The 25,880-nt window shown below is 43.7% G+C and overlaps 1 protein-coding gene across 5 annotated transcripts in view; it reads right to left on the bottom strand.

The window, feature by feature from the left end:
• Positions 1-25,880, bottom strand: part of DENND2B (DENN domain containing 2B) — a 180,453-nt gene that overhangs the window by 89,699 nt on the left and 64,874 nt on the right. Inside the window, exon 1 of one of the 5 annotated variants that reach the window (XM_058446364.1) lies at positions 22,152-22,170. The exons of the other annotated variants lie outside the window; for them this stretch is intronic. The gene's annotated coding sequence lies outside the window, so the exon portion shown is untranslated. Of the gene's footprint in view, positions 1-22,151; positions 22,171-25,880 lie in introns of those variants that run through there. 5 annotated transcript variants of the gene reach the window in all.

Here is a 25,880-nt window from a genome sequence, read left to right as displayed (position 1 = left end):
AGTTCAGCATCCTAAAAGTAAAACTGCTCCAAGTGATAAAGCCAAAGGTACCCGAAGAGGAATGAAGACGAGGTCCTTAGAGTCGGAAGGACGGAGGGACTGTGAGGCCAGAGCATTGATGGATTCTCAGTATGAATCCTCAAATCCTAATTATGCCAAAAAGAGGACATATGAAGAAGGTTAACAGTTAGCCTGAAGTCAATAGGCAGGTAAGGGCACCAAGAGTGAGCAGAGGAGGGACTAACTTCTCATGGGAAAGGCTGCCAGCCAGGGCTTGGAAGCAACGTGGGGAGTTCAGAGCGAGAGTTGGGAGGAGGTGGGGTGGCTTCACTGGAGAGGGTCACAAGGAAAGTAAGATCTTCAGGGAAAAGCCAGCTTTTGGCTATAACAAAGAGGTAGGAATGTTCTAGGAAAAGGCACCAAAGAAGGGGCAATACCACTTTTTGTCTACTACACTGGGCAAGATGAGAAAACTATTCCCAGAGTCAGGCAGGGTGTGGCAAGCTGGGCACTCTCACATACTGTTTGATGTTCTGTAAACCAGTACAATTTTTCTGGAAAACAATTTAGGAATACACATACACACATATCCTCACAAGGATAACCTATACAAAGTTAAAAGATAAGCCACAGACAGGAAGAAAATAATTACAAAGCACATAACTGACAAGTGATTAAAAATCAGAATATATTAAGAACTTCTAAAGGAAAAAGACAAAAACCCAACTGAAAAATAAGTAAAAGATACGAACAGAGAATTCAAAGAAAATAAAATATTGCTCAATCTCTTTGATAAATTGGGAAAATGCAAATTAAAGTGATGAGATATTATATCATACTTATCAGACTGGAAAATACTGAGAAGCATGGGATCTCCAAGTGTTAGCAAAAATAAGGGGAAATGAACACTTATATACATTGGTGGTAAACACATACAACTACTATAGAGAACAATCTGGAATTACCTAGTAAAGCTAAAGAATCATACTCCTCACCACATCACTTCCATTCCTAGGTAGCTGACGTACACAAACTCTTGCACAGTCATTACAATAGTGTCTGTAATACACAAAAATCAGAAAGACTTTAACCATTTCTCACTGCCATATAATGGTGCATTATACACCAATTAAACCGAATGATTTTACACATGAAAACTTTTTAAAAATGACCCTGAATGAAAAAAAATCAACCTGCAAAAGGTTGACTCCAAGAATAGTATCATGTGTATAACATTTTAAAACACAATACTATACATTATTTATGGACACATGTATGTAAAAGGATAAGATATGCACAGTAATGAGGCTTTTATCAGTATCAGGAGGAGGAAAGGACTGCAGAAAGCTTTAGTCATATTTGTCCAATTTTTTTTCCTGAGCCTCCAAGCATGAGTACATATTTGTCAAACTTAAAAAAAATTTACGTAACAGATCTGAAGCCAATATGGTACAGTGTTAATATTTATGAAATTTGGATGATGGGTCCATAGATTTTTATTATATTAACCGTTTACTTTGCCATATACTTTTCCAAGTTTTAAAAGATATTGTTGGCCAGGCACAGTGGCTCACGCCTGTAATCCCAGCACTTTGGGAGGCCGAGGTAGGCGGATCACGAGGTCAGGAGATCAAGACCATCCTGGCTAACACGGTGAAACCCCATGTCTACTAAATATACAAAAAAATTAGGCAGGTGTGGGGGCGGGCGCCTGTAGTCCCAGCTACTCAGGAGGCTGAGGCAGGAGAATGGCATGAACCTGGGAGGCGGAGCTTGCAGTGAGCCAAGATCACGCCACTGCACTCCAGCCTGGGCGACAGTGCGAGACTCTTTCTCAAAAAAAAAAAAAAAATTGTTAAATAATTTAAGTATATTACATACCTTTCGAACCAGTAATTCCATTTTTAGAAACTTCTAGCAATAACTATCCTGAAGTTATAGAAGCAGGCACAGCTATACAGATATGTAGATATTTGCCACCATATACCTTTTTTTTTTTTTTTCCAAAGAGATGGGGTCTTGCTCTATTGCCCAGATTGGAGTGCAGTGGCACAATCACAGCTCAACGTAACCTCCAACTCCTGGGTTCAAGTGATCCTCCCACCTTAGCCTCCTGAAAAGCTGGGACTACAGGCATGTATTACCACACCAGCTAATTTTTTACTTTTTTCTAGAAATAGCATCTCACTATGTTGCCCAGGCTGGTCTCAAACTCTTAGCCTCAAGCAATCCTCCTGCTTTGGCCCACATAGCTTTTAATAACAGAAACAACCCAAAAGTCCATCGTCAGGTTAACTAAATAACAATTCATCCATACAATGTAATTCTAGGCAGCATTAAACATTATAGAGTAGCTCTATATGTACTGTCTGTGGAATATATCCAAGTAATATTAGTCAGAAAAGTAGGTTACAAAATATAAGTGCAAAATGATGGCACTTTGGGGGAAAAAGCAATATATGTTAACACATATGAAGAAGATCCCAAAAGACAAGATACACCACAAATTAACAATAATTATGCTATAGGGGATTATGTGACTTTTACCTTCTTTCTAATATTTTTTGTTATTGTCCAAATATTCCTCAACGATCATGTATTTCTTTTATTAGAAAAATCAATAAAGTTAGTTAATTTTGCACAAAAAGAAAATAAGGACGATCTGGTAATAGCAGATGAGTTTTACTTGAAATAATGGAAAAGGTAAGCAGAAAAAGAGGGAGATTCGTAGACAGAAGTATAACAAAAGCTCTACCGAAACGAAGGGCTAAGAGGAAGAGCAAAGCTTAGAAGTTTTTATCCAGGTTGGGCATTTTCAGCAACAGGAACAAAGAAGGCAAGAGGGAGGAGGTCAGCTGGGAGAGCTGTTTGTGACTGAAGGGCAGAGAGTACAGACAGAACTACACAGTTCTCAAATTCCATACAAAATTTTAATACATTTTTCACTTCACAGATTCTGAACCTGCCACAGGACCAGCTCCTTTGGTGTAGTGTGAGCGAAGGAAAGATTCTTGGGTAGAACTTCATAAAGTCTGTCATAAGATCAGCCCCAGAGGAGGAGACTTTTCAGATCCCATCCCTCATACACATTCAGAAAGCCAAGGAAACACCCTCAGGATTGAACTATGATAAAGAAGGTGACAAACAGCCTGGACAACACAGGGAGACCCCATCTCTACCAAAAAAAAAAAAAAAATTAGCCAGGTATGGACAGGGAGGTGCATGCCTGTAGTCCTTGCTGCTTTGGAGTCTGAGGTAGGAGGATCACTTGAGCCCAGGAGGTCGAGGCTGCAGTGAGCGGTGACTGTGCCACTGTACTCCAGCCTTGGCAATAGAACAAGACCCAGTATCAAAAAAAAAAAAAAAAAAAAAAAAAGGGTGACAAAGGAGACAAAAGCAATGACATCACAGTGGCCTTAGTTTAGCCTACACAACCAGTAACTGTTTCTCTAGAATTGGTGAGATAATGAGAAGCTGAAGAAACAGATGGCTAGGTGCGGTGGCTCACGCCTGTAATCCCAGCACTTAGGGAGGCCGAGGCGGGTGGGTCACCTGAGGTCAGGAGTTCGAGACCAGCCTGGCCAACATGGTGAAACCCTGTTTCTACTAAAAATACGAAAATTAGCTGGGCGTGGTGGCACATGCCTGTAATCCCAGCTACTGGGGAGGCTGAGGCAGGAGAATGGCTTGAACCTGGGAGGGGGAGGTTGCAGCGAGCCGAGATTGTGCCACTGCACTTCAGCCTGGGCGACAAAGTAAGACTCCTTCTCAAAAAAAAAAAAAAAAGAAAGAAAGAAAGAAAACAAAAGAAACAGAGTGAGAAAAGTGGGCTGGTAAGCCAGTGGGTGATCATAAGCCAATCTTGTGTTTAGGCAAATACGAAACATCTACAACTTGAAACTAAACAGGAAAGTAATGGCTATGTGGCCACCTATGACGCAGCATGGATGTTCCACTGGCACGTGTCTTCTTTCTGGATATAGTACCCCCTCTAACACAGCCGCCACATGGTAGAGTAGTTGCTAAGAAGCCATAGGAAGGTACAATATCTAAGATGCCACGGGTGTCCACTGAAATTACGCCATCCTTTTACTTTTACCCCTACGCTTTTGGACTTGGACCTCATCCAAAGAGCTGGCTGCCTGCACTTTCACAGACCATCAGCTTCATCCCCAGGCCCCAAATCCTGAATTTGCCCTACGTCAATGAAAAACCATCATCAGCTTTTCTTTACATTAAAAACTGATTGTGATCATAGCAGTTTTTCCTGTTTTCTGGGATCACTGCTGCAAAGAGGAAAAGTCACAAGAGGATAAAATGACACACACGCAAACTCTTCTGTGGCTGAAATTCCCCTCACTCTTCCTGCCTCTAACCAAAAAGGAGGATACAGACCAAGGAGCACTTCATGAAGGTAGTCGCCTCCCTGCCTGCTGTTTTTCACCTTCAGGAAGAATCACTCCCTCCCAACTAGGACCTCTCCCTGGTCACTATAATCCCATGATTTGTAATGTGGGCTTCATTCTGCAAAAGCCCAGGGCTGGTGTTATCTAGGAGTGATGGCATTCATTTCCAGATCATGAGCAGTCGCACAGATAAGGCAAAGGGTAACTCCTGCCTAGCATGTGTGACCCAAGAGATGGCAGAGAAGAGAAGGGAGGAATGCAATCCTTCACCTGGTCCCTCAGCACTGAGCCAGCCTCCCATTTATGCATGGAAGGAAAGGCCAATACCTGATACTTAAGAAAGAATTAACTGTTAGGTCAGCCCCCTTCCTTCCCAGGGCTAGTATAAGGATTAAACAAAATAATGTTCTAATAAAAGCAAGAATACAAGTTACATGGCTTTACTTGGCTCCAATTTCTAACTGGTAGGAAGTCAATCCTTTCACCTGTTTTCCAAAGTCTATGGATCTGCCTTTAGTTGGAAATACAGAATATAGAAGATATTATAGAACTCGGGGTCTTGAATTACTGTCCAACTCTTTACAAAATTCCATCTGAAAGAAGCGATATTTAGGAAGACTGTCTAAGGGGTATGATATAAATCCATGCACCTGCGTATTTTAGGCTCCATTTTCTAGCAGATCACCTGAAAGCTACACAGATGTCATTAGCTCAGCTCCTCACAGAGTGGTTTTCACTAAGTTGCAATTTCATGTAAAACATTTGCATTTTATCTGCAGTCTCTATGAGAGGTATAGAAAACCAAGCCTGCATAAGCACTGGTTATAAAAATAGCAAGGAAACTGTCGCTGTAGTGGTAAAAACAAGAGAAAAATAAATAAATAAAACATACTTCTTGGTTTAAAAAAAGTAAAAATTACTATCATATCATTCAATATTGCCTTACATATCCATATACATTTCATTAAAATATAAAACTCATTTAAAAAACTTTGTCCTTTGAGAAAGTGGTATGTTGACTGCCAAGGAGAAGGCCATTCATAGCAATCACGTTAAGAACAGGATTAGGAAGGCCAGGCACGGTGGCTCATGCCTGTAATCCCAGCACTTTGGGAGGCCAAGGTGGGAGGTCTCTTGAAACCAGGACTTTGACATCAGGCTGGGCATCGTGGCGAGACCCCATCTCTACAAAAAGTTTAAAAATTAGCTGGGCATGGTGGTGCACATCTGGGGTCCTAGCTACTCAGGAGGCTGAGGTGGAAGGATCACTTGAGCCCAGGAGGTCGAGGCTGCAAGGCTGCAGTGATCTGTGACTGTGCCACTGCACTCCAGCCTGGGCGACAGAGCAAGACAATGTCTCAAAGAAAACAAACAAACAACAAAAAAACAAGATTAGAACAGCTGCATGCTCTTCTTTTCTTTGGTGCTGATGTTATTTCTGTTTCTATGTTATTAACATGCCTAAGGCCACTCTTTACCAGTTATCTAGTGTGTGCCAAGCATTGTTCCCAGGTGTTAATTATGTTAATTCATTTAATACTGTAACACAATCCTATGAGGTAAATGTTACCAATTCTATTTTACCAAACAGGAAAACCAAGGCCCAAGTCATACAGCTAGTAAAAGGAGGAGCCAGAATTCAAACGAGGACTGATTTCAAAATTCTCATTCCTTCCACTATGCCATGGAAAGTACAGTAGGGTGTTTTTATGTCAACTGCAGCCAGACACATCAGTTTTCTCTTCTGAGAAGACAGGATATAAATCTGAAGAAACAATGTATATGAAAATATGCTATATGCTATAAGGCAAGATTTATATGTAAGTAAGTATCATCAAACTCCAGGAGAAGATGCCTAAAGCAGAGCTGACAGTTTTCTTTTTCATTTTTTTTTTTAAGAGACAGGGAAATGTTTCCCAGCCTAGGCTGGACTTGAACTCCTGGGCCAAGCGATCCTCCCGCCTGCTGAGTAGCTGGGACAGGCACATGCCATCATGCCAGGCCAGAACTGGCATTTCTACTGCACACACACCAGCAAACTCAGCAGGAAGTGAACTCTAAACATAGCCTAAGAGGAGAACTTTTCTCTCAAAACTCATAAAAACATGCAAGCAAGTGTGTGGGTCAGTCACTCCCTTAAACATAGGTGTCTGGCAAGATAGTGAGAAATCATCCCACATCTAGCATCCATGGGCACAGACTCCTGTTTCCTTCAGAATCCTGGAGATGCTGGCATTTGGCCAGGTAGGCCTTCTTTCCTCTCAACTCTCTTTTAATCTCATCTCCTTCAGTGATGACCATTCTCAAAGAATTATTTCAAGAGACACTATCTTTGAGAAGAAGAATTATTTCAAGTTTTAATTTCTAGCTCATCTACAAATCTACGACTTTTTGAAATCAAAGCTCTCCAAAACTCTGAAACCTACAATGTGCTTCTTTCCTATAAGTTTGATGGCTATTACCTAGGAGACATGCATGCCTTCCCTGGTAGTTTTAGAGACAAAGTTTGGAATATGATGTGCTCAGAAAAGGGGTCACTCTACCTTTAGTCCTGGACATCAAGGGCTTTCTAGATGTTTAAGAGGGAAGTGGTCACCAGCAGCAAGAAAACGCTGGGGTGGGTTCTCTGGACCACTGCTTCACTCAGGGACAGCCACCCCTTCTCTACTCAACCCATCCAAACCCCGTAAGTGAAGTGTAAAGAATGCAACATAGATCTTCACAAAGACTACCTACCAAAACAAACCCCAACCACAAAAGCATTGGGGTTACTAGGCAAAGGGATCCCTCAGGGATAAAACAGGAAGAGAGGCTCACTGAGTCTCCTCTCAAGGGCTCCTGCTTCAACCCCACCTATGTATCACAATTCTTTTCCTCTTCAGTATTAACCTCCTACCTCATTAATTTCCTCCACTCCAACCAGTGGGCAGCAATGTCCAACAGAGCACAATACATTTAAAACTGTTTAAAATGGTTGTCTTGCATTTTTCTCACCTTGTCTTCTTCCACCACTGGCTAAGCTTTCAACCGATTCCACAGTGCCCCAGCTCTGCAGTAAAGCCAGCTACCCCACATCTTCAAACTCTTCACAGAATCATACACCATCTCCTGCCCTAACACATACCAGGCTCTCCCCAAGGGCGCTCTCTCCACCCTGGCAACTTCAATAGCTACGTGGATGGATCCACTCAAAACTCTTAGCTCACAGCTGATTCCCTGACACCAATTCCACTTCCACTTGAGTCACCCACACTTTTGCACAAACCCTGAACCTTGGACTACCCATCTCAAAACCTTGCCCTCTACTGTCTGACCACAATTTCCCTTCCTGTCTATCTTTTGACCATTCACTACCTGACAGCTGCTCTCCGACCTTGGCCAGGCCTCTGTTCCCTTAAGCCTTTTTCCTGCTGTATATCAGCCACCTCTTGACCTTTCCTTCTGACAATCCAGGCTGAAATCCATGATTCAGCACAAATGGATCCATCTCAAATCCACAGCTCCGTTCTCTTTCCACTGTACCTACCTAAAAAGCCCTAACTATGATATTCTCCATTCCTTCGTCAGCACACCTAAAAATTGCTAGTCAGATACCACACATCCAATACACTTCTGAAAGGTCTTTTGGAGATACATTCTGAAGCATTTATGGATGAAATGGTATGACGCCTGGAGTTTGCTTCAAAAAATTCAGTGGTAAAAAAGGAAGAGTAGTGGACAAGGATAGAAATAAAACAAGCTAGTTCACGTGTTAATAGTCATAGTTATGCCAGGTGCGGTGGCTCACGCTTGTAATCCCAGCACTTTGGGAGGCCAAGGCGGGTGGATCACGAGGTCAGGAGATCGAGACCACGGTGAAACCCCGTCTCTACTAAAAATACAAAAAAAAAATTAGCCCGGCGTGGTGGCGGGCGCCTGTAGTCCCAGCTACTCGGAGAGGCTGAGGCAGGAGAATGCCGTGAACCCGGGAGGCGGAGCTTGCAGTGAGCCGAGACTGCGCCACTGCACTCCAGCCTGGGCGACAGAGCGAGACTCCGTCTCAAAAAAAAAAAAGAAAAAAAGAAGAAAAAATAGTCATAGTTATTAGTTAATAGTTACAGATAATGGTTGAAGCTGGATGATGGACACAGCAGTGGTCATCTATTCTCTCTACTTTGGTTATGCTCGGTATTTTCCACAACAAAAAGTTTAACAATAAAACAACTTACGTGCAAGATTAATGGGGAACAATGCCAAAGGTCACACCCAGATTACCTGCTAGTCACAAAATGAAAACTATAATTTCACGATGGAGAAATTTAGCTGATCCTACCTTAATCAGTAATCAAACTGAGCATCAATAATAATGGGCCAGCCAAACATCATGTGCCTCTGATCTGCTGCATCATTCATAAAGGGTTGTTTTCTCCCCAAAATGCTTAACCTAAATCTAATCAGGTCTCTAAATCTAAGTTACAGTTTACAGAATACACAGAGGAGACAGGAAGAACCTGAACAATATCCCAAAGAAACAATCAGACAAATCCATAATGTGAAAAGTGAATTCATGTTAAGAAATAAGAAGTGTCTAAAACTGAACTCCCAGCCTGGGCAACACAACAAGAGCCCCATCTCTACAAACAATTAAAAAAAATTAGCAGATTAAGCAGAGTGTGGTGGCACATGCCTGTACTCCCAGCTACTCGGGAGGCTGAGGCCCCCACCATCTAACTAAAACTACCCAAGAAGACCCCGAGCAAGAACCCCAGAACCAGGCAAGTATTGTGGTTTTAAGCCACTATGTTTTGGGGTGGTCTGGTAGGCAGGACATTGGTAAATCCAGCCTTTCAAGAGCCAGCCCTGAGAACTGTCTCTGGAGTCTTGACACTCCTCACTCTACCCTGCCAAGGACAACAAACATGACCAACTGGGACTTCCCTGCACACTCTACACTTACAGCTTCACTCCTGTCTTTGTGCACGCAAATCCTTCTACCTGGAATGCCCCTCCCTGCCCTGTCTCCTTATAAAGGAACTATGCCTCCTTCAAAATCTGTACCAGCACCATTTCCTCTGTGAAACCGTGCCCTCCTTTTCCCCACTCTCCTCCCACCAGTAACTCAATTAATCCTTTCCTCCCAGTGAAACATCTAGGGTGGCATAAATTGCAATGCAGTATACTGGCTTTTCATATGTCTTGTCCAATAAACTATTAAGCTCCATGAAGGTAAGTGCTATATGTCTGTGCGCTGGTCCTGCAGGGGCCTAATGAATGTATGCTGATTGGAAGTGGTTTCTCCTGCTTCCTTACTTCACCTATTTCTACTAAAAACATTTCTGGGCCAGACACAGTGGCTCATGCCTGTAATCCCAGCACTTTGGGAGGCTGAGGTAAGAGGATCACTTGAGCCCAAGAGTTCGAGACCAACCTGGGCAACACGGCAAGGCCCCATCTCTACAACATTTTTAAAAATTAGCCAAGCATGATGGTTTATGCCCATGGTCTCAGCTTCTCCAGAGGCTGCAGTGGGAGGATCACTTGAGCCCAGGAGGTGGAGGCTGCAGTGAGCTGTGATAGCATCACTGCACTCCAGCCCGTGCAACAGAGCAAGACCCTGTCTCAAAGAAAAATTCTGTTTAAGCCCCTGGCTGATGGAGCAGAAATGATGCCCGCTAAATCCTGCTTTTCTCGGTCTCCTAAACTCTGACTTTTCTTTTCTGAGTTCACAAGTTCACAACCCTTGGAACAACAACCCTAGGTTGATCCAGCACTGAAAGCTGCCTTTTAAAATACAGTTAGGTGGGACCTGACTAGCTTAGTGTCTGGGACATAAGTAGGTACTCAGTAAACATTATTTCTTTTCCTTCTCTCACTTCAAAAACCTTCCTGAATCTGTTGGCAAAGCAGCTCCATTTCCTCACACCTTTCAAGCTGCTCTTCTCCAAAAGTCACACCCTTTCTGGGTCTTAATACCTGCTTAGACTTTGGCCTACTGCCTCTCCTCAGTACCAGCTGCCCACCTGCTGCCACCTTAGCCAGGGTGAGCTCATCAAAGCAGGTATAATTTTTAAGGGAGAAGCTTCTATGTCACAAGATCTAGGTCCAGCGTGTCAATACAATTGCACATAGGAGGCACTGGAAAGTTTTGCAAAGGGGATTCATGCAACTATCCCCAAACATTAACAAAAGAAATCCGGTTGTGTCGTATATAGGATAAGAGAAAACAGACAAAAAACAGGATTAGGAATCGGAAGACGGGTGAAATTTTTAATCTGCCTCTCTCACTAAAGGCTTTTTTTTTTTTTTTTGTAAACTTAATCAGAAATATTCTTTTAAGCCAGGCACAGTGGCTCACACCTTGTAATCCCAGCAATTTGGGAGGCCGAGGCAGCCAGATCACTCGAGGTCAGGAGTTCAAGACCAGCCTGGTCAACTAGCGAAACCCCATCTCTACTAAAAATACAAAAAATTAGCCAGGTGTGGTGGCATGTGCCTGTAGCCCCGCCTACTTGGGAGGCTGAGGCATGAGAATCATTTGAACCTGGGAGGAGGAGGTTGCATGAGCTGAGATCATGCCACTGCACTCCAGCCCAGGCTACACAGCAAGACCCTGTCTCAAAAAAAAAAAAAAAAGGAATATTTCTTTAAATGTCACAGAAAATGTTTTTAATTGTTATGGTACATCCTTAAGTGAAAAGAAGTTTACAAATTTTACGTAAAGAAAAAATTTAATAGAAAAAAAGGTTATCTTAGGTTTTTTTTATCAACAAAATGTAATTCCTGCTGGGCACAGTGGCTCATGCCTGTAATCCCAGCACGTTGGGAGGCCAAGGCGGGTGGATCACCTGAGGTCAGGAGTTCAAGACCAGCCTGGCAAACATGGTGAAACCCCATCTCTACAAAACTACAAAAATTAGCTGGGCATGATGGTGGGTGCCTGTAATCCCAGCTACTTGGGAGGCTGAGGCAGGAGAATCGCTTGAACCTGGGAGGCAGAGGTTGCAGTAAGCTGAGATCGCACCACTGCACTCCAGTCTGGGCAACAGAGTGAGACACTCTCTCTCTCTCACACACACACACACACACACACACACACACACACACACACACACAAAGAAAATTTAATTCCTACTTCTCTCCTTACAGCAAAATTAATTACAGTTTAAATGTAAAAACTGGAACCATAAAAACACTAAAAGAAAATATGAATAAATTTTTTTTTGTGATTCTGACAAGTGAAGAAGATTTTTCCAAGTATGACAGAAAATTCAACTCCACAGCCGAGAAGGGGGATGGGGGGAAGCACCTTGAAGGAAAACATTTGCCTAAATAAAAATGTAAAATATGTGAAAGGCAAATAATTAGCATAAACAAAGTCAAAATTTTTTTTTATTGGGGGAAAAATTATCAGCAAAACATATAGCAAAGAGTCCTAATGCAGTATGTATGTAAAAGCTCTCACAAGTCTACAAGATAAAATAGTGACCAAAAAGAAAAATTAACAATGTATTTGAGCAGAAAATTTACAAAGGAATAAAATCAACTCCCAGAAAGATAAAAAGATGCTAATTTCATTAATAACTAAAGGCGTCCTAAATAAAGTAACAATAAGAAATCCTTTTTCACCTATCAGATTGGCGAAGAGAAAAAAAGGTGTATAACACCTACGTTGGGCCAGGGTGCAGTGGAAAGAGGCACCCCCATACACTGCTGATGAGAAGTACACTGATGCAACTTCTTTGGAAGGCAGTTTGGCAATATTTATTAACATTTATAATGAGCACACCCTTTGATCAGCAAATCTTTCCTTCTAGGAATTTTGCCTAAGGAAATAAAATACAAGTACTAGGACACATGGGCAAAGACAGCTGGATACTGCTGTCCATTACAGTACTGCATATAATAGGAACAATTGAGAAACAATTCAATTGTCCATCAAAAGGGGCTTGGTTAAATAAATTATGATACATCCCTCTGAAGAAACGCAATGCTGCTCCTTAAAAGCACATACTGAGGTGGAAAAATATCCTAGGTAAATTACAAGTGAGATGTTTTTCAGTACAGTATAATCTTTTCTTTCCATTTTTTAATTGCAGTAAAGTATATAAAATTCCCCATTTAAAAGTGTACAATTCAGTGGCATTAACTATGTTCACAATGTTGTGCAACCATTACCACTATTTCCCAAACTTTTCCAAACAGAAACTCCGCAATGATTAAGCAATAACTCCCCATTCTCCCCTCTCCCCAAGCTCCTGGTTTACCTCTAATCTATTTTGCTGTCTCTAAGAATTTGCCTTTTCTAGATATTTTATATAAGCAGAATCACAAAATATTTGTGCTTTTGTATATGGCTTATTTCAGTTAGGGCAGCATTTTCAAGGTTTATCTACATTGTAGTATGCATCAGAACTTACTTCCTTTCACAGCTGAATAATAGTCCACAGTTTGTATTACTGTGTTCATACATTTTGTTTGTACATTGTTTGTACATTTTGTTTATTCGTCAGTTGGTGAACATTTGGGTTGTTTCCACCTTCTTGCTGCTGTGAATAATGCTGCAATGAACACTGGCATGCAAGAATCTGAGTCCTTGTTTTCAATTATTTGGGGCATATACCTAGGAGTGGAATTGCTGGGTCATATGGCAATTTGGGGCTTTTTGGGGAATAATCAAACTTTCCCACAGCAACTGTACCGCTAACACCCCCACTAACAATGTATGAGCATTCTAACGTCTCTACATTCTCACCAACACTTTTTACTTTCCTTTTTTTAAATTAAGAGCATAAACTTTTCGTGTAAAACTAAATGTACATAAAAATGCATCATTTAAAGAATCTTTATGGCTCAAGGATGTTAAATATATAACTAAAAAATAGAAATAAATAAAAAATCTAGTGCTACCCAACTGTTAACAATAACTATTTTTCTGGGGCATGGGTTTATAGAAGATGCTCATATTCTGCCTTACATATTCCCCATTTTGCAAAAGTTTTCAGAACACCTGGTGTTGCTTAAAAAATGTCTTAAACAAAAGTTAGCCAGATAGACGGTTTGATGCCTGCCTGCTAATGTGAAACAGTTTCAGTGTTACATACACAGCAAGGCCCTAAATGAGCAGAGGTGAGAAGACCTGAGTCCCAGTCCCCACTCTGCCACCCTGAGCACTCTGTATTCTCACCTCTCAACTCCCAAGCACCTAGGACTGAATCCAAGTTCCCAATGAGTACCCCCAAAATAGACGACAGCTGTGTGGACCCACCCACGTGGTCCTTCCACCCCGGGGACAGCACTGAGGCTACAGGAGCCCCAGGTGGGTTGTCTCAGGCTATGTACGGGTAGCTGTCTCCCTTTATCTAGTGTGCCTTACAAAGATTAAGTTGGGCAGCAGCGTGCCAGGCAGCCTGTAATATCCCTTCCCACATCGAAACAGAATTCTATGGTTGTACTGAACTAATGAAGGAAAGTAAGAAAAGGAGAGCTCGGGGAAAACCTGCAAGTCATGGACTATGAAGGAAAATGGCGGCCTTCCCCGCAAAGAAAGAAGCAAGCCCAGAAAAGAATTCAAGAAACGATGATGCCAAGGAGGACAGGGCAGCTGACATTGACTAATGCAAGTGTCTCACCTGAAGCCACAGGTGCTGAAGTAGACAGCAAAGGGCAGTGCCTGGAGCCACACTGCTCTGTGGGAACCATCCCAAGGTCACTTGCTCAGGCAGCAACAAGGAGAAAACCCAGCCTCTGTGGGAAGAGGCACTGAGGCCAGGGGAAGTGAAAGTCAAGTGAAATCCTTCCCCTCTTCCAGGTGTTCTCAGCCTTTTGGCTGCCAACTGTGGACTTTGCCCTTGAAATTCAACTCCTGGCCTAAAGAGATAATCTCCGAGGCATGTCCTGTGTAAATTTGGCTAATCAACAGAACACACTCTGTGCAGCCCATGCTGGCTGTCCCTGAAATAGCCCTGCCAGCCAGAAGCAGTGCTGACAGGTGGGGGGAAGCTTTTCCTGGCAGAAATGCCACCAATCCTAATGAAATCAGGATTTTCCAAAAATCAGACAAGCATCTCAAGCATCTGTTTAAAGACGAGCACATACCTGGAAATCTCATCCAGAAGTGATACGGATTTGGTGAGAAGAGTCATTGAGAGCATGGACCTTTACCAGGCTTTGTTGATGTTTTAGAGTAAGCCACCTAAGAACATCTAAAGTAAAGCTTTGTAGACGTGAAATTCTGGGTCAGTAAAAGAAAGCAAGCCAATTAACATCTGGCCCTCACACCCTTACTGGCATCTCAACTGCCAAGCCTCTTAAGCAGTGGTTCTCAAAGTGGGGTTCCCAGCCAACAGTAGCAGCATCACTTCCGAACTTGTTAAAAATGCAAATTTTTACTAAAAAATTTCTACTAAATTGGTTAACAAGGTCTCCAGGTTAGTTTGGTGCACAGTCAAGTCTGAAAACCACTGCTCTACGGCTCCAGAAAGCTCTGCATTCTGGAGTTCTGATCCCGCCCGCCCCGAGACTTCCCTTACTTTCTGTTCTACATGAATTTTGAGGGACTGGAATATCACCCTCTAGTTACAGCCAATAAAATAGGCGAGTTTCCTCCCACTCCATTTCCATCTTCTACATGGTCTCCTAGGTTTCTTTTCTACAAATCATATTCAATTGTGTTTCCTTCCTGCTTCCTGGGGAAAGTGATTCCCCACTTTCTGGATGGTTCAATCCCTTCAAGATCTGACCTCAGCCAGTCTTTCCAGCCTCATCTTCTAACCCATCTGTGTGTCCCTGCTCATGGCAGATGACCATTTAATGTCGGCTCATTGTGAATCAGTGATGAAGACCATCTGAACAACACCCTCCAAAGGAACCTTTCCCAAGTATATTATCTTTCCTTCAGAAGCAAGTCTGTTACTGAAACAGACTGGGAAGGGGAGACAGGAAAGCGGAATCCAGTGACTTACCAAAGAAATTCCTCTGTTTTCTAGCGATCTATGCTAAATCTGAAATTCAGTCTCACCCTGCTCTGCCCTTCACAAACTATTCCATCTAAGCAGGCTGATTGGGCTGACCACAGATCTCATGAACACCAAGGAATGAGAGTTTATAAACACTGCATACATTTTCATTTCAGAATCCCGGGCCTTCACTACTCATAGAATCTAAACAGGATCAAACCTTTAAAAAAAAGAAGTATGGGCCGGGCGCAGTGGCTCACGCCTATAATCCCAGAACTTTGGGAGGCCAAGGTGGGCAGATCACCTGAGGTCAGGAGTTCAAGACCAGCCTGGCCAACATGGTGAAACCCCATCTCTACAAAAATACAAAAATTAGCCAAGCATGGTGGTGCATGCCTGTAATCCCAGCTACATGGGAGGCTGAGGCAGGAGAATGGCTTTAACCAGGGAGGCGACGGTTGCAGTGAGCCAAGACCATGCCACTGCACTCCAGCTTGGGTGACAGAGTGAGAATCCACCTCGAAAAAGAAAAAGAAGTATCAACCCATAGAAACTAGTCAATGTTCAGTTTCCAAGAAGTGAAAGTTGTAGCCTGATACATTCTTTCCTCAAACATTTCCAACAAACTTGAAGACTCTAGAAGAGATCTGTACACTAGGAAATCAGGGTTTATTTACAAACACTAGTTTACTGACAAATTACTTACTTTTTCCAAAAGTAAATTCCATCTTCTTATACAATAGGGGGAATTGCAATCTAAGACATCTAACTACTTATGGAGCGTTAAGGAGAAAGGCCATTTTCTTCCTGCCCAGATGAAGAGATGTAAGTCAGGTTAACTGCTTCCAAGTCTTGCCACAGCCCCACCCTCCCCAGTTGTTTATATGGACTCGCATTCTCAGTATTTAACCAGGTACCCCTTTCAGAGAAAGCTAAAAAAACTCATTCAATCCTGCAAACATTCAAAATGTGACCATAAATAACACATAGTGATACAAAGGAAAAAACTCATTAGATATTCTAGATAACCAAAGAAAAGCTGCATCTGATATACCAACCAGAGTGGAGGTGTGGCAAGAACACATGCTTGGAATCAAACAGCCTTAGATTTAGATTTTAAGCAAGTTAGCTACTCCACGTCCCTGCAGATGTTACAACATCAACAAATTAACTCACAGATCATCGTAAGGATTTACTAAAATAATGAAATAAAAACGCCTAGTATAACACAATGCTTAGAACAGCGTAAACATTACACTAATGTCTTACCATAAACCTAAAATCTGCAGAAAATTTAAAAATACAGTGCTTGATCCCAAGAAGTATGCCGACTATATTAATTTGACTTTCTTAGCTAAGCAGATATGTCTATGCCCACTCCAGATCCCTTTTGTTTCCTCATATTCTTATCCCCTTACCCCTTCTTCCCCTTTCTTCCCCCTTTCTTCCCCCTTCTTCCCCCTTCCTTCTTCCCCCTTCTTCCCTCCACTTCCCCCTTCCCCCTTCCCCCCTTCCCTCTTCTCTTCTCTTCTCTTTGAGACAGAGTCTTGCTCTGTCTCTTCTCTTCTTTTCTCTGAGATAGAGTCTTGCTCTGTTGCCCAGGCTGGAGTGGCATGATCATAGCTCACTGAAGCTTCAAACTCTTGGGTTCCAGCGATCCTCCCGCCTCAGCCTCCCGAAGTGTGGGGGTTATAGGCATGAGCCACCACGCCCAGCACCATACTTTTTTTCCTGATTCTTCTCAATCAGATTCAATGTTCCTCTCTCTCCCTCTCAAATTTCCATACCTTATCCCAAGTTGTGCCACATCCTCCATCCCGACACCCCCTTGCTCCCTATATTCTAACAATGATGACTTCCTAGGTGTCCTTTCTGCATGTCAAGCTCTTTCCTACCTCAGGAGCTTTGACAGCTGTTCCCTTTTCCAGAAAGGAACTTTCCCCAAATCTGTACATTCACGGCTTCTTCTCATCCTTGAGCTCACAGTTCAAACGTCATTCTCAGAGGCCTTCTCTAACCTCTCAGGTCCCTGTTACTCTCTCTTTTACATCACCATTATTTTCTTCCTAGCTCACAGCACTATCTTGATCTCATCTATTGATTTGTTTACTTGTTTACTGAAATGCTTCCCTACTCACTATACGTTAAGCTCCATGACAACAAGGACTTCAATGTCTTAGTTATCTCTACCTCCTCAGCATACAGAACAAAACCTAGAACAGAAAGCGCGCTCAATAAATATTTACTGAATGAATAAATACATTCAGTTTCTGAAGCAAGAGAGGCAGAGTTAGATTCCCCCTCACTCCTTCGCTTTCTCTCACTGGTGACAGTAGAAGATGGAATCCCAGGGAAAGATCGTAAATTAAAAACAGAACAGACTGAGGATTAACTTTTGGGGAACACCAAAAAATAAAAGCCATCCCAACCCCCCCTGCTGACAAAACATTAATGGTTATCAGGGACCCAGGAGGATGGCACAGGTGTTGCAGTCTCCACCGCCTTTTTTTGTTTCTACAGCTTTCCAGAAGAAGCTCAGATTCTTCCTGCAAGGCCATATAGACATCTGGCCTTCAGTGTTTTTCAGATAAAAAGAAGTCTGGATATCACTACTTTCAAAACCCATCTGGGAACATAAGCAGAATAGGCACCTACATCTAAATGGAGGAAAAAAAAAACCCACCTGGGTTTACCAAACAGTTGTGGGTCCTGCAACTGGAGGGGGTAGGAAAGAAAATAAAAAGGCCTTTCTATTTCCATTTAATGGGATTTAAATATAACAACAATTTCCGGTTGGTTTTTTTTTTTTTTTTTTTTTTTAGACGGAGTTTCACTCTTGTTGCCCAGGCTGGAGTGAAATGGCATGATCTCAGCTCACTGCAAACTCCGCCTCCCAGGTTCAAGTAATTCTCCTGTCTCAGCCTCCCAAATAGCTGGGATTACAGGCACCCGCCACCACACCCGGCTACTTTTGTATTTAGAGACAAGGTTTCACCATGTTGGCCAGGCTGGTCTTGAACTCCTGACCTCAAGTAATCCACCCACTTCAGCCTCCCAAAGTACTGGGATTACAGGCCTGAGCCATTGCACCCTGCCCTGGTTGCTTTCTTTTTAACCTGGATCCCTGCCACTTCCCCCTGGGCACTTATTAGAGTTCAACTGACAAAACCAATAGCCCTTCTTACCTCCAATATCTTCACAACTGGCTCTCCCAGCACAGCCAAGAGCAAACCCTGAGCATCAGTGATGACTCAAACGCAGAGAGGCAGGGACTCGGAAAGGACAGTTCTACCTGTTCCATTTATGTTTCAACGCAAAGGGGTGAGTCAATCAGGAGGTTGGAGAGAGGCACAAGAAACTTCAGTATTTTCTTTCTTTTCTAGATTCAAAAGCCTCAATTCCCAGAACATAGCAGCCAGAGTCAAAGCCACAGACTGCAAACCAAGGACACTGCCATTGCCAAGCTCGTCTCACGTGTCCTAGCTATTTTCTTCTCACACTCATGTACCATCCTCCTTTTTCTCTTTTTTTTTTTTAAGAGACAGCGTCTTGCTATGTTGCTCAGGCTGGAGTGTAGCATGTATTCACAGGTGTGATCATTGTGCAGGACAGCCTCAAACTCATGGGCTCAAGCAGTCCTCCTGCCTCAGCTTCCTAAGCAGCTGGGACTACAGGTGCCCAAACCCAGAGCACACTCCTTTATAGTTGCTGGGGTCATTCAAGTTCCTTAATTTCCTTTCCCTACTGGCATTCCTTTTTGCCAAGTGGCAAAGGATATACACACAAGTCAGACCTTTTTGTCCTAAGGTCTTTGCAAATGAGCACAAAGTTCCATGTGTAGTGTCTGCAGTCCCCAGTCTTCACCATTTATTATTTATTATTATTATTATTATTATTTTAGAGACAGGATCTTGCTCTGTCACCCAGGCTAGAGTGCAGTGGCACAATCATAGCTCACTATAACCCTGAACTCCAGGGCTCAAGCAATCATCCCACCTCAGCCTCCCAAATAGCTGGGACTACAGGCATGTGTCACCATGCTTGGTTAATTTCATTTATTTTGTAGAGATGGGGTCTCATTATGTTGCCCAGGCTGGTTTCAAACTCCTGGCCTCAAGCAATCCTCCTGCCCTGGCCTCCCAAAGTGTTAGGATTACAAGTGTGAGCCACTGTGTCCGGCCTTTACCATCTTTTAATTACTCCATCAGAATACATATTAGGTCACAAATTGCTAATAAACTAAATGGGAGGGAGATTCCAGCATAACTCTGCCAAGGAAACTTACCTCCACTAAGGAGTACGGGGCACAGTTTTAGGAGCTCTATGCACCATCGAGGCTGAGCTTCTCCTGGTTCTACAGGGAGCTACTGTCAAATGTGAGCCCCTGCTTGTGGAAGGCTGCAGAAGTAAAAAAGCTGAAGAACAGGATGTTTGACCATCATCTAGAGTTTGGTCTTCTAAAGCAAAAATAACCTTACATTGTAAACAGCCTCACTCAAACAGAAAATTTGTGAAGCCTCTACTCTTAGGAACTCCCCATTCTACCCTAGGCCTGTCAGGGCTCAGTAGGCCCATAAATTGGCACTGTTGATATGACCTTTCCAGGCTGTATTTCAACAAGAGATAACAACAAAGCTCAGAGCTTTGGTAGCACTCAAAGAAGATTTGAGGGACTTAAAACACACTGCTAAATTTGGCAGCAAAAGTTCCTGTTCCCTGAAGTTGCAAAAGAAAATCTCTTTATAATTTACACTTGTAGATAAGGAGCTACTCATTCTCTTTAGAAACAGATTAGGCCCTCCTCATCCCAATCCACCACTCCTCTGAAAGAGGAGTGAGACTGCTGGGGCAAGTCTCACCTGGGGCTGGGATCAGGCTATCTCTTGGGAAGATGAAGTGCCAGGAACTTACCTTGATGCCTCTTACTGCCTTAGCCACAAATGCCCAGAGACATTTGCCACTCTTCACTATCTAGAGCCTTCTGTCTCCCTCACCCTCCCATCAGCCTTTCCAATTCCCATTCTGCTCTTTGACACTGGGTCTGCCATGTCCCTATCCCTGTTGTTCATACAACACACATTACTCCTCAGAGAGGGGCCCGCTCAGCCTAGAGGCTCTTTTGATTCGGCCACATTCCCCCTCTGGTTTATAATTTCTTTACAAAAGCAAGGTACAGGAGCTCTGATCTATATGCTGATTGGGGGACATTTATCACTGCTCTGCTGATACCGTCTGCCCAAGACACAGAGGAAGGGGATATCGCCTCGCATTTCTCAGCAGAACAAACCAACAGACAAGCCACAAAGAAATAAACACAGCTGCCTGGCGTGGTGGCTCACTCCTGTAATCCTAGCACTTTGGGAGGCCGAGGCAGATGGAATGCCTGAGCTCAGGAGTTCGAGACGAGCCTGAGCAACATGGTGAAACCCCGTCTCTACTAAAATACAAAGAATTAGCTGGGCATGGCAGCATGCACCTGTAATCTCAGTTACTTGGGAGGCTGAGACAGGAGAATTACTTGAATCTGGAACGTAGAGGTTGCAGTGAGGCGAGATTGCACCATTGCACTCCAGCCTGGGTGACAGGGCAAGACTTTGTCTCAAAAAAAAAGAAAAGAAAAGGAAGAGAGAGAAGAGAAGAGAAGAGAAGAGAAGAGAAGAGAAGAGAAGAGAAGACAAAAGAAAACACTGCTGAGGCTGGATGCAGTGGCTCACGCCTGTAATCCCAACACCATGGAAAGCCGAAGTGGGCGGATCACTTGAGCTCAGTTCGAGACCAGCCTGGGCAACATGAAGAAACCCCATCTCTATAAAAAAAAAAACATAAAAATCAGCCAGGTGTGGTGCACATTTGTTACCCAGAGGCTGAAGTGGGAGGATCACCTGAGCCAGGGAGGCAGAAGTTGCAGTGAGCCAATATCGCACCACTGCACTCTAGCCTGTGTGACAGAGTAAGGCCCTCTCTTGGGGAAAAAAAAAAAAAAAGGGCGGGGCGCAGTTGCTCACACCTGTAATCCCAGCACTTTGAGAGGCCTAGGCAGGTGGATCACCTGAGGTCAGGAGTTCAAGACCAGCGTGGCTAACATGGCGAAACCCCATCTATACTAAAAATACAAAAATTAGCCGAGTGTGGTGGTACAAACCTGCAGTCCCAGCTACTTGGAAGGCTGAGGCAGGAGAATCACTTGAACCCAGGAGGTGGAAGTTGCAGTGAGCCGAGATCGTGCCACTGCACTCCAGCCTGGGTGACAGCGAGACTCTGTCTCGAAAAAAAAAAAATAAATAAATAAACACTACTTGGTTTATAAGAGAATAATAAACATAACAATAACTGCAAACATTTTGTTCAGCAAGGAGGCAGGAAGTACTATTCTAGGCACTTTACATTTAGCATTTAGGCTTTGTTACAGCCCTATGAGATAATGCTACCACTGCCTCAATTTTACAGAAGAGGAACTAGGGCAGGGACAAGTAACTTGTCCAAGGTTACAGAGCTATTAGGTGGCAGAGGCAGAATTTGAACCCAATCTGACCCCAGATCCCAAGCTCTAAACATTACTCTCCTATTGGATGGCTCCTCGCCTAAGATACAGATTTGTCTCTGGGCACCAACTGGCTCACCCTAAACTCTAAAGGAGAGGGGATTGCTCAGAAAACACTGGCATTTTTCCCCACTGAGAAAAGGAAACAGTGATGGCAATATTTACTCAAAGAGCTGGTCTAAGGCTACAGAGCCGAACAAATAAGTACCCCAAACATCTGTTAACCAAAATTTTCCCAGGGCACCAAGAGAAACCTACCTTCTTACTTACTAAAGGCTGAGGCCTCCTTGTACTGCCCTCTGCATTGGAGAACAAGCTTCCAGCCTCCGAGTTCTAAGAACCAAGTCAAAATGCTTCCTAGAATCTGGCTGATGGGGTTAAAGAAAAGTTACTCAAATATTTTTTAAGCACCAACTATATATGTTAGCCATTTGGGGAAATAAAAAGTATAAAATATTATACTTGATTTCACTCAACTTCAAGGAATCTAGTTGAAAACGCAAGATATACACATTTGAAAAGTCAAGTCAGGGCCAGGTGTGGTGGCTCACATCTGTACTCCCAGGACTTTGGGAGGCCAAGGTGAGCAGATCACTTGAGGTCAGGAGTTGGCCACCAGCCTGGCCAACATGGTGAAACCCCGTCTCTACTAAAAATACAAAAATTAGCCGGGTGTGGTGGCACACATCTGTAATCCCAGCTACTGGGGAAGCTGAGGCAGGAGAATCGCTGGAACCCGGGAGGCGGAGGCTGCAGTGAGCCAAGATCATGCCACTGCACTCCAGCCTGGGCGACCAAGCGAGACTGTCTCAAAAAAAATGTCAAGTCAGGATGTCAATGAGAACACTGAATCTATGCCTTCTACTTTCTGGAAGAGGAGACTGAACCCTAGAGAAGTCAAGTTACTTCCCCAAGATCACCCAGCAAGTTAGAGACAGAGCCAGAACTAAAATTCAGACCTGCTGACTACCTGGCTGGGACTTTCTACCGCTATGTGTAGGCAGAGAAATTCACAGGAAGGATGGATTACTAACAACAGCAGCAGCTAACGTTTATTGAGAGCATATTTGTGTCTAGAACTAAGTCAAGTGCCTTACATAAATTAACGCATTGAAACCTTACAATAACCCTTTGAGATGGGTAATATTATCACTCCCAATTTACAGATAAAAACACTGAGGCTTACAGAGATGAACTCACCAGAGGTCCACAGATAGAGGAAAAACCAGACTATGGACCCTCAGAGCTGGCTGCAAAGCCTATTCTATGCTCTAAACTGCGTCTGGAAGGGTACCAGGGCAGTATTTGTGGAAGCAGGGGTGAGGAGGGCTGAGGCAGAGGCCAGGGTCTGGAGCACTGAGAGCAGCTTGTGAAGGGCCTCCAATACCACACTGAGAAAGACCTCAGGGGCCCCACCTAGGCTGGCCAGCAAGAAAGGCGCAGGCGAGAAGCAGTTCTGGATGGACTGGTCTCCCCTGTCTGTGAGGGGTGAGCATCCCATAGCAAGAGGAAAGAGCTGAACCTGTGAAGCTGGGTTACAAGGACTACCTCAGACTCAGGATTCCTGACCTCTCCAGTGTGAGCGGCTGCCGTGTCCTCAAAATCTCATTAGCCCCTACTCCTTCCTCTTAAAGGACACTCTCAAGTACCTTCCTAACGTGTAGACCAGGTCTGAAAGGGCAGTCCTCCTTGGCTGCTGGTGACTTTCCAAAGCAACTGTCTTTCTCTCCTTACCTTGTCCATGGCCCCCTGTGCCCTTTCTTTGATCTTTCTGCCTGATGCAGCAGCCATAAGACATAGGGAGCTGTCTGTCAAGTGGCAGGAACTGAACACAAGCAGCTTTGAGAAGTGGGGAGGAAATCCTGTGTTATTAGGAAATCTCGTATTATTACACACCCAGGACTGCACAGACCCCAGACCAGACTACCTGAGGTCTTGACAGAAAGATGAACAAGATTCAAAATAGCAGTTACTTCTTTTTTTTTTTTTTTTGAGACGAAGTCTTGCTCTGTCACCCAGGCTGGAGTGCAGTGGTGCAATCTCAGCTCACTGCAACCTCCGCCTCCCAGGTTCAAGCTGTTCTCCTACCTCAGCCTCCCGAGTAGCTGGGATTACTGATACACACCACTATGCCCGGCCAGTTTTTGTATTTTCAGTAGAGACAGGGTTTTACCACATTGGCCAGGCTGGTCTCAAACACCGACCTCAAGTGATCCACCCACCTTGGCCTCCCAAAGTGCTGGGATTACAAACGTGAGCCACCGCGCCCAACCAGCAGCTACTTCTAAAAGAAGAATCTGGTTTGTTCCCAGCATAGTAACATCAACCTGTTTGACAGACACCAGCCCACTCTCTTCAAAATGCTGCTCTAAGTTAATAATATACTGGAAAGCATTGGACATTTACTATGTACCAGGCACTGGCCTATTTACAGGTATCATTTCATTTAATCCTTACCACAACTCTATCAAGTACTATTACATCCATTCTACAGATGCCTCAAAGAAGGCTGATGCACAGAGAGATTAAATAACCTGCCCAAGGTCACATAGCAAGGTCAGGTTCTAAAGCTAGGCCTCTAAGACCCCTGAGTTATAGCTGTTAATCACTGCACTGCACTGCAATGCATGTCAGATACTCATATTAAATGCAAATGGTTCCATCAGAATTGCTCTAAGGCAGCACCATGCACTCACTGAGTACCTAAGAGTCGCTGAGAGTTGAATAAACACACCACAGGCTAGTTCATTTTAAAACAATCTATAAAACTCAGTTGTCAGAACTCCATAAGGTAGCCTGTGTTCCAAGTCACAAACACACCAAAAGTCAGTTCCTCGAACAAAACTAGAGTTTTAAAAATAGCTGACTTGATAGTTTTTTTCCAACTTTCCCATTTCCCCTTTCCTACAACTCCCTCCCACATACCCCATCCTTTGACACTGTCAGAGAAGCTTCAACACAGGCCTAGAACCCTCACCCTCCTATTTCCAGTCCTTCAGTTGGCTCTCTTCCTTCATTCGAACAGTGCTTGAAATCAGTCTGTTGGACCCTCCTCCTTTTTCCCAGGCTAAGAGCATGAGATGGTCATTAACCCTACCATCAAAACTCAGAACTGCAGCAGGTCTATGCTGCTTCTCTCTTAATCACACAGGCAGAGTGGGGGAGAGAGGGGAAGAAATAACTACAACACAACATCTATTAGAATATGACATAGATGGGAGTAATGCCCATACTTGATACTTCTGCGGTCCTTCCCAGCTCTTGGCCCAGACACTCCATATTCACTGACTAAATGGGTGAACAGACCAACACTGCATAGATGGGCACCAGAGACGCCTCTGAGCCAAGAACAAACAAACAGAGGTGTTAACCCCAATGCCAGCCACTCCTACCCCCTCCAGTGCTTCTGAGGGCCTGCACGACACTGTCCCCCTGAGCGCCCTGGGGGCAGTCTGGCCTTCTGCTAAATTGTGTAGGCCTCTAAGGTCAGTTTTTCTCTCGATTACCACCTGCTGCTCCTGAGAACTGCCTCCACCCAGGGCCCCTTGACCAGCGCCTCACTCCTGCTTCCTTCCAGTAGTCTTCCCCCTGCCTCAGATCTTGTCTCCCGTAACCCTCAGTTTATCTCATTTTTTCCCAGTTCCAAATAATCCTCCATCCACTATGTGATTTCCAACAGTCCATCTCCAGCTCACACACAACCCCTTTGGTGATGACAGGTCACACAGAGGAAGAGTCTGGAGCTTTCAGAAACTGTGGTGGTTTCGTGACAAGCCTGTAGGAATAGGTCTGCTTTGGTTAAGAAGGCTTCATAGGCTAACTGCATATAATTCACTCTTTTATAAGGACAGTGAAATCTAACATTCAGGCAGTTTTAGATGAGAAGAGTATAGTGATAGTTTCAAAAGCCTCCCCAACAACAGTACATTCATCACATCAGAGCCAAAAAAAATAAAAGAAGGGGTCTTTTGGAGAAATTCTTCAATAAGGTAGTCTAGA

This window comes from Hylobates moloch, unplaced genomic scaffold (genome assembly GCF_009828535.3).
Source record: "Hylobates moloch isolate HMO894 unplaced genomic scaffold, HMol_V3 SCAFFOLD_11, whole genome shotgun sequence".
Taxonomy (NCBI): domain Eukaryota; kingdom Metazoa; phylum Chordata; class Mammalia; order Primates; family Hylobatidae; genus Hylobates; species Hylobates moloch.
This window is presented reverse-complemented; position numbering and strand designations above follow the sequence as displayed.